The following is a 12043-nucleotide window of genomic DNA, read 5'->3' as shown; positions in this document are numbered from 1 at the left end:
TCCGGCAATAAAGAAAAAAAAAATCCGGCGTGGTCTAGTGGCTAGGATACCTGGCTTTCACCCAGGAGGCCCGGGTTCGATTCCCGGCGTCGGAAAATTTGGTCTCATGGTGTAACGGTTAGCACTCTGGACTCTGAATCCAGCGATCCGAGTTCAAATCTCGGTGAGACCTGCTCATCCTTTTCATTTTTTTTCCCAGTTTTAATGCCAACCGCGCTTCTTGTGCGTCCTCTTGCTGCTGTTCACCGTGTTCCGGCGTGGTCTAGTGGCTAGGATACCTGGCTTTCACCCAGGAGGCCCGGGTTCGATTCCCGGCGTCGGAAAATTTGGTCTCATGGTGTAATGGTTAGCACTCTGGACTCTGAATCCAGCGATCCGAGTTCAAATCTCGGTGAGACCTGCTCATCCTTTTCATTTTTTTCCCAGTTTTAATGCCAACCGCGCTTCTTGTGCGTCCTCTTGCTGCTGTTCACCGTGTTCCGGCGTGGTCTAGTGGCTAGGATACCTGGCTTTCACCCAGGAGGCCCGGGTTCGATTCCCGGCGTCGGAAAATTTGGTCTCATGGTGTAATGGTTAGCACTCTGGACTCTGAATCCAGCGATCCGAGTTCAAATCTCGGTGAGACCTGCTCATCCTTTTCATTTTTTTCCCCAGTTTTAATGCCAACCGCGCTTCTTGTGCGTCCTCTTGCTGCTGTTCACCGTGTTCCGGCGTGGTCTAGTGGCTAGGATACCTGGCTTTCACCCAGGAGGCCCGGGTTCGATTCCGGGCGTCGGAAAATTTGGTCTCATGGTGTAATGGTTAGCACTCTGGACTCTGAATCCAGCGATCCGAGTTCAAATCTCGGTGAGACCTGCTCATCCTTTTCATTTTTTTTTTCCAGTTTTAATGCCAACCGCGCTTCTTGTGCGTCCTCTTGCTGCTGTTCACCGTGTTCCGGCGTGGTCTAGTGGCTAGGCATTCTACTTCCGGCCACTGGCGTGTACGGCTCCCACGGAGCGGCGATAGCGGCCGTCGATGGCCGCGGAAACAGGATTGAAGATAAGGAAGGACAGGAGTACGAAATCGTTTTGCCTACGTTGCCTACCGGTCGTGTTGTTCTAAACACCGTGTTTTTGCACGGCGACGTGCGAGTTAGGCCCTACAGGGTCGAGGATTTCCGCGACGCCCTCGCCAACGCTGGTGCGCTCCCCGACGTTGTGGCGTTGGGGGCGTATCAGGTAAACCACGTTTGGGCGGTTACGCTCAACAGTACCGAGGCAACGAAGAAGTTGGCAGCGATAAAGGAACTGGATGTCAAAGGACGGCGCTGCATTGTCATCGATCCTGCCGACCAACAGGTGAAACTACGGCTGCACTGGATGCTGCACGGTGTAGCCGACGACGACATTCGGACGGCTCTTGCGGCTTTTGGGAATGTAACGGAGGTGACCCGGGAGCGTTGGCGTGTTTCAGGCGTCAAAGAGAAGGGGTCTACAACCAGGACTGTTCTCCTGAAGCTGAAACCCGGTATGAAGGTTGACGACCTGCCACACCAGTTACGCGTCGCCGGCGAGCTGGCCCTTGTTGTGGTGCCTGGGCGGCCTATGCAGTGCTTACGGTGCCGCGGCACGGGTCACGTTCGACGTGAATGCAAGGTACCCCGGTGCTCCAAATGCAGGCGTTATGGCCACGGTGACAGCGAGTGTGTTCGCACATACGCGGTGGCTACCGGTGCGGTATCGAGAGACGACACGGCAGAGCTTCTGATGGACGTCGTCGAGGCGGAGGCGGCGAAAGGAGCAGTGGAAGTTGGCAAGGCTGCCGGGACGACCGACGCATCAGGGCCTCCCAGCGGAGACATTAGTGGACCCGGCAACCAAAGGAAGCCACTCGAAGAGGAAGATTTACCTTCGAGTCAGGCGAGCACGTCGGCAGACGGGGAGAACGTCTTGGCAACTAAGGACGCCGAGCCAATGATCAGCGAGGAACAGCAGGACCAGAGCTGCGCCCGTTCAGCGAGCGGCACCACCCCAGCCAAGCGCCCTCATGGCCTGACCGACAACGAAGGGGACAAGGCGGCAGCTCTCAGTGGTGAGGAGCCGCCAGCAAAAACTGCTCAATCCCGACGGTCATCTTTCAGACCGAAACCCAACGTTTTGGCGGACAAGCGTGCCGGCGATAAGGCAGCCCCGCGGCAAGGTCAGGGGCCTGCACCGGATGGCTCCGGTGGCAACGACTGCGTCTAGCCATGTGCTAGACGGGTGGGGTAAGCACCATGCTCTTGGCCTCTTCACTATTTGCGACAATGGCTTCTGTAACCCCGTTGAAAGTAGCCACACTCAATGTTAGGGGCTTGGCAGGAAAGAAAAAGCAAAGACAAGTTTACCGGCTTTTAACAGAGCACGATATTGACTTACTGGCCGTGCAGGAGACAAAAGTAGAAGGGGAAGAAGAGACCGGGAGCATGGTGCGACGTTTCACGTCTAGATTCTACGCTGTAGTGAGTCATGCGATAGGTACATCTGCTGGCAGCGTCCTTTTTGTAAAGAAGTTGCCGGGTCTTGTCGTGCAAGCTCATTTCTCGTGTCCGTCAGGTCGCTGTGTCGCTATCGATTTTACATTGAAGAACATTGAGTGGCGAATTGTCTGTGTGTACGCACCAAATGTTACGGACGAAAGGGCTGCGTTTTTTCAAAGTGTTGAACAGCGTCTTTGTTCCGAGAAACAGCTTATCATCATGGGCGACTTCAACTGCGTCCTAAGTGGCTGCGATAAGACCAGTGCAAGGGTGTTCAGGGACGCGAGTACGAAGATACTGTCGCAAATCATAGATAAATGGAACCTTGAGGATGCGGCAGAGTGTTTGCAAGGCGCGTGCGGCGTGAAGTACACACACTTTCAGAGGGCAAGCCATGCTCGGCTTGACCGTATTTATGTATCGCTGGATGTGATTCCAAAATGTAACAGTTACCATGTAGTGCCGGTGGCTTTTTCGGACCACTGTTTAGTAGTATGTGGGATAGGATTGAAAAAACGGGGCAGTGCTTTTAGTTGGGATATGTGGAAAATAAATAACAAGCTAATTAAGGACGATGAATTTAGCTGTGCAGTAATTGAAGAAATAAGCAAAATAGAGCCTAGTAGTGAACTGAGAATATGGCAACAGTGGGAACTTTGCAAAGAACAGGTTAAAATTAAAGCAGTCGAACGATCTAGTGCCATTGTGTACGAAGAGAATCTAAACGAACGCAATCTAAGATGTATGCTTGCAAAACTGCTAGAAAAGGAAAGTGAAGCGCCTGGTAAATGGATCGATGACATTAGGAAAATAAAGCAGAAAATTCAACTAATAGAAGAGGACCGTTATCGTGGAGCGTTGGTGCGGGCCAGAGCGGAAGATATAGCAGCAGGGGAGACGCCGTCGAAACGAGCGTTGGGAATTGAAAAGGCTCATGCTCGGCGAAATCACATTGATAGCATAGAATGGGGTGGCATCTTATCAGACGAAAACGAACATATACAGCGTGCGTTTTTTGAGTACTATGAGGCGCTCTTCGCATTACAGGATGCAGACATAAATACGTTTAAGAACAGGTTTCTTGGGGCACTGCCGCGACTCAGCGACGAGCAGAAAGACGTTTTAGAGCTGGCAATAACCGAATCAGAGGTAGAAATGGCAATAGACAATTTAAATTCTGGGAGGTCACCAGGACCAGACGGGTTAAGCGCGGCGTTTTACAAATCATTTAAGAGCAGAATCGCGCCAGTGTTGAAGGCGGTCTTTAATGAAGCTTACGACGTACGTGAATTGCCTCCGTCTTATGGTAAATCACATACTGTCCTAATTCCGAAAACGGATGAAGCTGACAAGTTACGACACGTAACAGGGTACAGGCCAATTGCTCTCACAAATGTCGATTATAAAATTTATATGAAGGTGTTGGCGCAAAGGTTACAGAGTGTAATCCAGGAAATTGTTGGCCCCCACCAAACGTGCGGGATAAAAGGCCGGTCTATTCTTTTTAACATACACAAGGCAAGATGTGTGCTCGAGTGCTGTGATTTTACAAATAGTCGCGTTGCCATCTTGCAGCTTGATCTCGAAAAGGCGTTCGACTGTGTCGCGCATAAAATTTTGCTGTGCTTACTTGATTATGTGAATGTTGGGTATGTTATCCGGGAGGGAGTCGCCTTGGCGTATCGGAACTGTACGACGAGATTGATTGTTAACCAGAGTCTGGGGGCCCCCATTCGTGTGCAGCGTTCGGTACGTCAAGGCTGCCCCCTCAGCCCTCTTCTGTTTGCTATCTACGTCGAGACTTTGTGTTTAGACATCATCGAAAACGAGAGAATAACTGGTTTTCGGCTGCAAGCTGCGGAGGTGAAGCTGCTGGCATATGCGGATGATTTAGCGGTTTTTTCCGTTAATCGAGAAGGTGTAACAGAGGCCGTTGAATGTGTCGCTGAATTCTGCAAAAACTCTGGCAGCAGAGTGAACTGGTCTAAGTCAGTGGGGCTCTGGCACGGAGCATGGCAAACGACGATGGACCACTTTGCAAACGTACCCTGGGTGAAGACCCCAACGAAGTACCTTGGAGTACCGCTAGAAAGCTATCGCGATAGCGAAACATATTGGAGAGTGCAGAGCCAGGATGCGCGTGAGAAGGCGGAAAGATGGAAAGGAACAGGCTTATCAATTTTCGCTAGAGCCACCGTGTGCAACCTTTTCTTTATCAGTAAGGTGTGGTATGCGATGCAAGTGTGTTGCATTGTGGAAGAATGAGCATACAAAAGCTACATCGAATTTTTGCTGTTTTTGTGTGGGCTGCACAATGGGAAAGGTGCAGCCGGACGAATTTGTTTAGAAAAGTGAAGGATGGTGGAGTGGGTCTGGGACACCTTTTCTTGCGGCAGATTGTTAACAGATTTATGTTTCTGCGTGATGTCAGTGATCCGTTTTTGCGCACCGTGTGCCAAGTAAGGCTGGGGCGCGCGCTGCCTGACTTTGTTGTTGCAACCGAAACCCTATCGGGCGGAGTTTTTGGGTACTTCAGAGAAGTTGTCGCAAGTGTCCGATTTCTCTCAACGAGGTTTTCCAACGAATATTTATCTACAGTGAACAAGCAAAAATTATATAAGGATTTATGTGAAGTTGTCTTGCCGGAACCCATGTATAGGGCCTTGTACAGTGGAGGCCCTGGAAGGAATGTGTTAAAGAGGGTAAAGGGAATGCACGTTGACCCAGAGGTTAAAACTTTTTTTTTCAAGTTGCACACTGGAACGTTATCAGTCAAAATGCTTTTACAGGATAAGGGCTTATTTCTTCCGTGGGGTCATCACTGCCTTATCTGCAAGCAACCAGAAACGATAGGTCACGTTTTTCTGCATTGTTGGGAAGGGGTTTACTCTTGGGACGTACTTCAAAGGACTATAAAGAAACAATTTCCACTTCACCCCCATGGAATACGGTATCTGCCCATTGAAAACGAGGACGGAGTACCTTTCGATCTGATAATGTTACTGGGCCTCCACAGTATTTGGCGCGCGAGAATGGCAGGATATTACTGTGATCCCGACGTGAGGCCAGCACGAATTTATTTTCGTGAAACTGTGCACCGGTTTGTTGAGAGTGTCAAATCTGTTGGCGAGGCTCCCGAGTGGCTGTCAAGGGTGGAGCCTTTGATGGCCCTAAAGGAAATTTAATGTGACGAAGCCAGCCCCTGGCAGGCTGACTATATCAACACCAAGTGTTCATTGTGTCCCGCCATTTTGTTGTGTAATGTCAAAGCCAGGCAATAAAGAAAAAAAAAAGTGGTCTAGCGGCTAGGATACCTGGCTTTCCCCCAGGAGGCCCGGGTTCGATTCCCGGCGTCGGAAAATTTGGTCTCATGGTGTAATGGTTAGCACTCTGGACTCTGAATCCAGCGATCCGAGTTCAAATCTCGGTGAGACCTGTTCATCCTTTTCATTTTTTTTCCAGTTTTAATGCCAACCGCGCTTCTTGTGCGTCCTCTTGCTGCTGTTCACCGTGTTCCGGCGTGGTCTAGTGGGATTCGGCTTCCGGCCACCGAGCGTGACGGACGTGCGATGACGGGCTCCGTTGGAGCGGCTACAGCGGCCATGTCTGGCCGCGGAAACAGGATTTTTGCCTCGGAAGATGAATATCAGGTGATTCTGCCTACCCTTCCTACAGGAAATGTTGTGTTAAACAGTTTTTTTGCACGCTGACGTGCGGGCCCGCCCTTATCGGGTCGAAGATTTCAGGGATGCGCTGGCTCTGCTGATGCTGCTCCCCGAGGTTATCGCCTTGGGGGCGTATCGCATGAGCCATGTGTGGGCTATTACCTTCACCAGTGCTGATGCGGTGAAGAAAATTCTTTCTGCCCGGGAAGTGAAAGTGAAGGACCGCCGCTGTCTAGTCATCGACCCGGCAAACCAAGACGTCCGCGTCAAGCTGCACTGGTTGCTGCACAACGTGCCCGACGAAGACGTGAGGGTAGCCTTCGCCCCGTACGGCAAGGTGAGCGAAGTCACCAAGGAACGGTGGCGCGTCCAGGGTGTCGCCAGCAAGGGGTCAACGACGCGCCTGGTTTCATTGAAAATGAATCCTGGCGTGAAATTGGAAGACCTCCCTCACGAAGTCAGGGTTGGCGGTGAGCTGGCTCTCGTGGTTGTACCGGGCAGAGCTCCGCTATGTCTGCGCTGCCACGGTACTGGACACATTCGCCGTGAGTGCAAAGTCCCAAGGTGCGGCGCCTGTCGCCGTTACGGACATGAGGATAGCAGCTGTGTACGTACGTACGCGAGCGCTGCCGTCCCAGTCAACAATGACGTCTCGTCCGAGCTTGTCATGGACGAGGCTGACGCGGAAGACGCTGCAGCAGAGGCAGGTGACGGAGCGGAGAAGGAGAAATCCCCGGCTTTGTCGACTCCTGGAACATCCGCAACCGCGGAGACGCTCAGCAGTAAACTGCAGCAACAGGAAGCGCCGCCTGCAGAAGTTAAGGCGTCAAAGAACGAAGTCTTCTCGGGGAGTGGGGCGTCAGCTCCCGGCGTTCCCCAACATGCTGAAAGCATGGAAGTGACGGATGCGTCAACCAGCAACCAGGGAGGAAAGCGACCGCACGAGCACAGTGCGAATGGAGAGCCTAAAGCGAGCGAGGGCGACGAGCCACCGCCGAAGGCTGTTGGTGTGAGGCGAGCGACGCTGAAACCGCGGCCGAATATACCGGCCGATCAACGAGCGGCGGCTAAGCCGCCGCCTTAAGCCTGTTTCACATGACAGCGAAAATGCTAGCGAATCCTGTCGCCGCGGCGGAAAAACCTGTTTTGAGTCGTCGCTGCGACGAGCGGCGAGGTTTCAACAAGTTGGAAATTTTCGCTGCGACGCGTCGCTCAATCGCTCAGTCGCTTGCATGTGAACCGACCTTTAGGTGAGTGAGTGCGTTGTGTGTGGCTTCTGTGGACGCGAGATGGCCTTTTTCGGTGACGGACACCATGGGCTGGGTTTCCAGTCCGTACGCATGAGGCAGAGGTGCAAGAGACGTTGGAATACCGGCACTGTACCCATCGAGCCGGTTGTTCCTCGATAGTGACCTAGACATAATAGCCGTTCAGGAGACCAAAGTCGAAGGACAGGAACAGACGGACCGTATGGTGCAGCCTTTTACGACACGTTACAATATTTGTGTGTGCCATTCGTCTGGCACATCGGGGGGTTGTGCTGTCTTTATTAGGAATTCCATGGGGATTGTCGAACAGAATTTAACTGTGTGTCAAACTGGCCGTTTGCTCGTAGTTGATTTTCTTTATTCCAATTTACTATGGAGGATCGTGTGTGTGTGCCCCTAACAAAGAGAACGAGCGAGAGGAATTTTTTGAGCGTCTTGAACAATACGTATGCTGTGAGCGTTTAATTGTGCTTTTGGGTGACTTTAACTGCGTATGTAAAGCAGAGGACAGAACTACAAAAAGACTTGTCCGCGACAAAAGTGCGGAATCGTTGAATGTGCTTGTACACGAAAATGGTTTAGATGATGTTGCCGAAGTTCTTTCGGTAGCATCGCATTTTACTCACTTTCAGGGTGAAAGTCACGCGAGATTGGACAGAGCGTATGTTTCCCTTGATCTTGTTCCTTTGTGCAACAACTACGAGGTGAAAAACATGTCTTTTACCGACCACAGCTTAGTTACGTTTACCCTGGAGAAAAAAGAAAAGAAATCTAGTTTCTCGTGGGACCTTTGGAAGTTTAACGCACAGCTAGTCGAGGATGAACGTTTTGGTAGTAAGGTTAATGAATGCATTAAAGCATTGCTATCAGCAGAGCCTGGGAACTGGGCAATTAGATGGGAAGACTTCAAACAGCAAGTGAAAATGAACGCGATTGAAAGAGCAAGCGTTATTTGCCATGATAAACGTACTGAAGAAAAAGAGCTACATTGCCAACTTGACTTGCTCGTAAGCCTGGAAAGTTCCCAGCCGGGAAGATATAAGAAAGAGATAAGAGAAACAAAAAGTAAACTTGAGATTATCGAAAAAAACAAGTATACAGCTGCCGTGATAAGGGCGCGTGCTGAACGTCTATGGCTTGACCAAGTGCCTACTAAACGCTCGCTTAGTGATGAAAAGAAGTACGCGACTCAAAATGAAATAAAACAAATCAGGTATAGAAACGAGGTAACGAATGATAGCAAGGTGATTCAGTTAGCTTTTGTTGAGCAGTATAGGGAATTGTTTGGGCGCCGTCAGCTTGAAGAAGAGGGCTTTACAGAGACGTTCTTGTCTCGTATGCCAAAGCTTGGAGATGAAATAAAACAAGGGCTGGAGGTACCAATCAGCGTAAGCGAAGTGGGAAGAGCAATCGAATAGCTGAGTGCCGGAAAATCTCCTGGTCCTGATGGCTTAGGCAGTGATTTTTATAAGAGTTTCAAAGCCGAACTCACCCATGCTCTGCACTGCGTCTTCACCGAAATTTATGAAACTGTTGTGTCCCCTTATTGCTTTTGTGTGTGTGCGCCCCCGCGTCCTCCTCCTAACGACAGTTCGCATCCTCCTCCTAACGACCACTCAATCCTCCTCCTAACGACCACTCGCATCCTCCTCCTAACGACCGCTTGCCCCTCGTCGCACGCTGTCGCCGGATGCCCCCCCACGGTGCGCCCCCGCACCCTCCTCCTGTTCTGGGAAGCCACTCCCTGCCGTGGACGCTTCTCCACTCCCTCCTTTCTTCGGGCGGCCAGTTCGGCTCCTGCCTCGGTCGACGCTGGTCGCACCCTCATCGGCTTTAAATAAACGAAGTCTTAAGGTACCGTGTGCGTCTTTCGCTGCATTCAACACAGCGACCGGACACGACAGTGGCGACGAGAAAGTGGATTCGACCCGCGCTACGCAACGCTATTGACAAGCCATGGCTACGCGAGGGTTTCCCAATCAGATACCAGAGTTCAACGGCTCATCGTGGTCATCGTGGGTTGGACGCCTTCAGTTCTACTTTGAAGCTAACAACATCACAGACCCAGCCTTGAAGAGGGCCAACCTGCTGACGCTGTGCGGGGAGCAGACCTACGATACTGTCTGCGCCCTTATTCAGCCAAGCACACCAGCGGCAGTGTCTTACGACGACATCGTAAAAGCGCTGCAAAAGCACTACGACCCAAGGCCATCCGAGGTCTACAGCCGGGCTCGCTTCCAACGACGAGATCAACTGGGAGGAGAAACTGTGAGCGCCTACGTAGCCGCGCTCAAGAAGCTCGCTGCCGACTGCAATTTTGGAACGCTGTCGACAACAGCTACCGGGCAGGAGGGAGACGCAGCTTCTTCTGCTAACACCACCATGCTTCCCTTGGACGTGATGTTACGCGACAGATTTGTGTGCGGACTAAGTGACGAGTCACTGCAGCAGCGCCTGTTCGCTGAGAAGGACCTCACATTCAGCAAAGCTTACGACATCGCCGTTCGAGCGGAGAGCGCCGGTCACCAGCAGAGAGGGATTCGCCGGAACACCGAGCCGGTACACCAGACAAGCAACCAGGTGCGCAAGCCTTCTGTTGTTGTAAAATCGGTCAAAAAGGCACAACGCTGCTGGCGGTGTGACGACCAACACAACCCCCAGGGATGTCGATTCCAGTCAGCCACGTGTAATTTTTGCCACAAGCGAGGGTATATCGAAAGAGCATGCATTACGAAACGGAGACTTGCCAAGATAAAGTCACCTTCCCAGCCTAATCACAGCGTCAACGCCTCAGAGAATACGCCGCTATCTGATCTCCATGGAGCAACATCAGCAACACCATCTGTGTTGTACGACCTGAACACCATGAATCTCGGCACGCGACCGAAGATTTTTACAGAAGTAAGCGTACATCACCAGCTGATTAAGTTCGAGGTGGACTCCGGCGCAGCCTGTACTCTGATCAGTGAGGACACGTTCCGAACTTCATGGCCATCTGACGCACCCGCCCTGCAACAAGACGACACGCACCTGCGAACGTGGTCAGGACAGAATCTGCCACTATTGGGCTCTGCCAACGTGCAGGTTAACTACAACGGCCAGACCCATACGCTACCTCTGCTTGTTGTGAAGGGCACAGGATCAAGCCTTCTAGGGAGAAACTGGTTTTCTCCTCTAGGCGTGATGATATGCGGCATACACCAGACGCCGAGCCAGAACATGGTTGAGCAACTGCAAGAGAAATACGAAAGAGTATTCTCGGAAGAGATTCCAGGAAACGAAGGGCCCCCGGTCACACTGGAGTTGTTGGACAACGCGCAACCCAAATTTCTGAAGGCCAGGCCGGTGCCGTTTGCTCTCCGAGATTCAGTTGAAAAAGAGTTGGACAAACTGGAGCAGCAAGGTGTCATCGAGCCGACGCAGCATTCAGAATGGGCCACACCTCTTGTCGTAGTTCGCAAGAAGAACGGAACCATACGCCTCTGCGGAGACTACCGGAGCACCGTCAATCTTGCGACTAAAGCGTCCTCTTACCCGCTACCGACACCTGAAGAAGTATTCAGTGTACTACGTGGCGCAAGAGTCTTCAGCACATTGGACCTCACCCAGGCGTATCAGCAGCTGAAGGTGAGCGAGTCAACTGCTGAATTATTGGCAATTAACACACTGAAAGGCTTGTACAAAGTCAAGCGACTGCCTTTTGGCGTAGCTGCAGCCCCGGCCATATTTCAAAAATTCATGGAGACAGTGCTTCAGGGCATCCCAGGAGTTTGTGTCTACCTTGACGATGTCATCATCAGTGGCACTTCCACTGAAGAGCATGCAGTGCGCCTAGAGCTCGTTCTCGAAAGGCTAGCAAACGCTAATTTGTGCATAAGCAAATCGAAGTGCTGTTTTGCGGTGCCAGAGGTGCAATTTCTGGGACACCGAATTGATGCGGAAGGCATTCACCCTACCGAGGACAAGGTGCGAGCGATCACAGAAGCACGAGCTCCAACAAACAAGCAGGAGCTACAGGCTTTTCTCGGACTCTTGACGTTCTACGACCGGTTCTTGGAACAAAGAGCTACCGTGGCCAACGACTTATACCAACTCCTTCGGAAAGATGTGACATGGACATGGTCGCCACGCCATCAGCAGTCATTCGATGCCCTGAAAGACCTGATTCGAAGATGTACAGTCCTCCGCCACTACGACGAAAGGAAGCCTCTGCTTTTGGCTTGCGACGCATCACCGTACGGAGTCGGCGCGGTTCTATCGCAAACTGACGAGCAAGGAAGGGAAGCTCCCATCGCCTTCGCCTCACGTACGTTGTCGCAAGCAGAACGCAACTACGCGCAACTTGACAAAGAAGGGCTAGCCATCGTCTACGCGGCGACACATTTTCACCAGTACATTGCCGGCCGGAAGGTGACCTTTATAACCGATCACCGACCGCTATTGGGCATTCTGGGACCACAAAGGCCTATGCCACCAACTTTGTCTCCGCGAATGACACGTTGGTGCATCAAACTCTCAGCGTACGACTACGCTCTGGTCTACCGCAATGGGAGTAAACATCAAAACGCCGATGCGCTAAGCCGTCTGCCACTAGACGCAACTGTTGACGA

At 51.7% G+C, this 12043-nt stretch overlaps 9 non-coding genes and 2 pseudogenes across 9 annotated transcripts; all 11 read left to right on the top strand.

Annotated features, from left to right (window-relative positions):
• Window positions 1-23: 23 nt before the first annotated feature.
• Window positions 24-95, top strand: TRNAE-UUC (transfer RNA glutamic acid (anticodon UUC)). The gene has a single exon. It is a non-coding gene; the product is annotated as a tRNA-Glu (tRNA).
• A 5-nt stretch (window positions 96-100) lies between these two features.
• Window positions 101-172, top strand: TRNAQ-CUG (transfer RNA glutamine (anticodon CUG)). Its single transcript has one exon. It is a non-coding gene; the product is annotated as a tRNA-Gln (tRNA).
• A 79-nt stretch (window positions 173-251) lies between these two features.
• TRNAE-UUC (transfer RNA glutamic acid (anticodon UUC)) lies at window positions 252-323 on the top strand. Its single transcript has one exon. It is a non-coding gene; the product is annotated as a tRNA-Glu (tRNA).
• A 5-nt stretch (window positions 324-328) lies between these two features.
• TRNAQ-CUG (transfer RNA glutamine (anticodon CUG)) lies at window positions 329-400 on the top strand. Its single transcript has one exon. It is a non-coding gene; the product is annotated as a tRNA-Gln (tRNA).
• A 78-nt stretch (window positions 401-478) lies between these two features.
• Window positions 479-550, top strand: TRNAE-UUC (transfer RNA glutamic acid (anticodon UUC)). Its single transcript has one exon. It is a non-coding gene; the product is annotated as a tRNA-Glu (tRNA).
• A 5-nt stretch (window positions 551-555) lies between these two features.
• On the top strand, window positions 556-627 carry TRNAQ-CUG (transfer RNA glutamine (anticodon CUG)). The gene has a single exon. It is a non-coding gene; the product is annotated as a tRNA-Gln (tRNA).
• Window positions 628-706: 79 nt separating this feature from the next.
• TRNAE-UUC (transfer RNA glutamic acid (anticodon UUC)) lies at window positions 707-778 on the top strand. The gene has a single exon. It is a non-coding gene; the product is annotated as a tRNA-Glu (tRNA).
• Window positions 779-783: 5 nt separating this feature from the next.
• Window positions 784-855, top strand: TRNAQ-CUG (transfer RNA glutamine (anticodon CUG)). The gene has a single exon. It is a non-coding gene; the product is annotated as a tRNA-Gln (tRNA).
• A 162-nt stretch (window positions 856-1017) lies between these two features.
• Window positions 1018-2228, top strand: LOC149352087 (uncharacterized; annotated as a pseudogene).
• Window positions 2229-5864: 3636 nt separating this feature from the next.
• TRNAQ-CUG (transfer RNA glutamine (anticodon CUG)) lies at window positions 5865-5936 on the top strand. The gene has a single exon. It is a non-coding gene; the product is annotated as a tRNA-Gln (tRNA).
• A 124-nt stretch (window positions 5937-6060) lies between these two features.
• Window positions 6061-7249, top strand: LOC149352085 (uncharacterized; annotated as a pseudogene).
• The last annotated feature ends 4794 nt before the right edge of the window (window positions 7250-12043 follow it).

The sequence above is a fragment of the Amblyomma mixtum genome, chromosome 3, assembly GCF_055824585.1.
Source record: "Amblyomma mixtum isolate Tamu chromosome 3, ASM5582458v1, whole genome shotgun sequence".
Classification (NCBI taxonomy): Eukaryota; Metazoa; Arthropoda; class Arachnida; order Ixodida; family Ixodidae; genus Amblyomma; species Amblyomma mixtum.
Note: the sequence above shows the minus strand (reverse complement) of the source record. Positions and strands in the feature narration are given on the sequence as shown.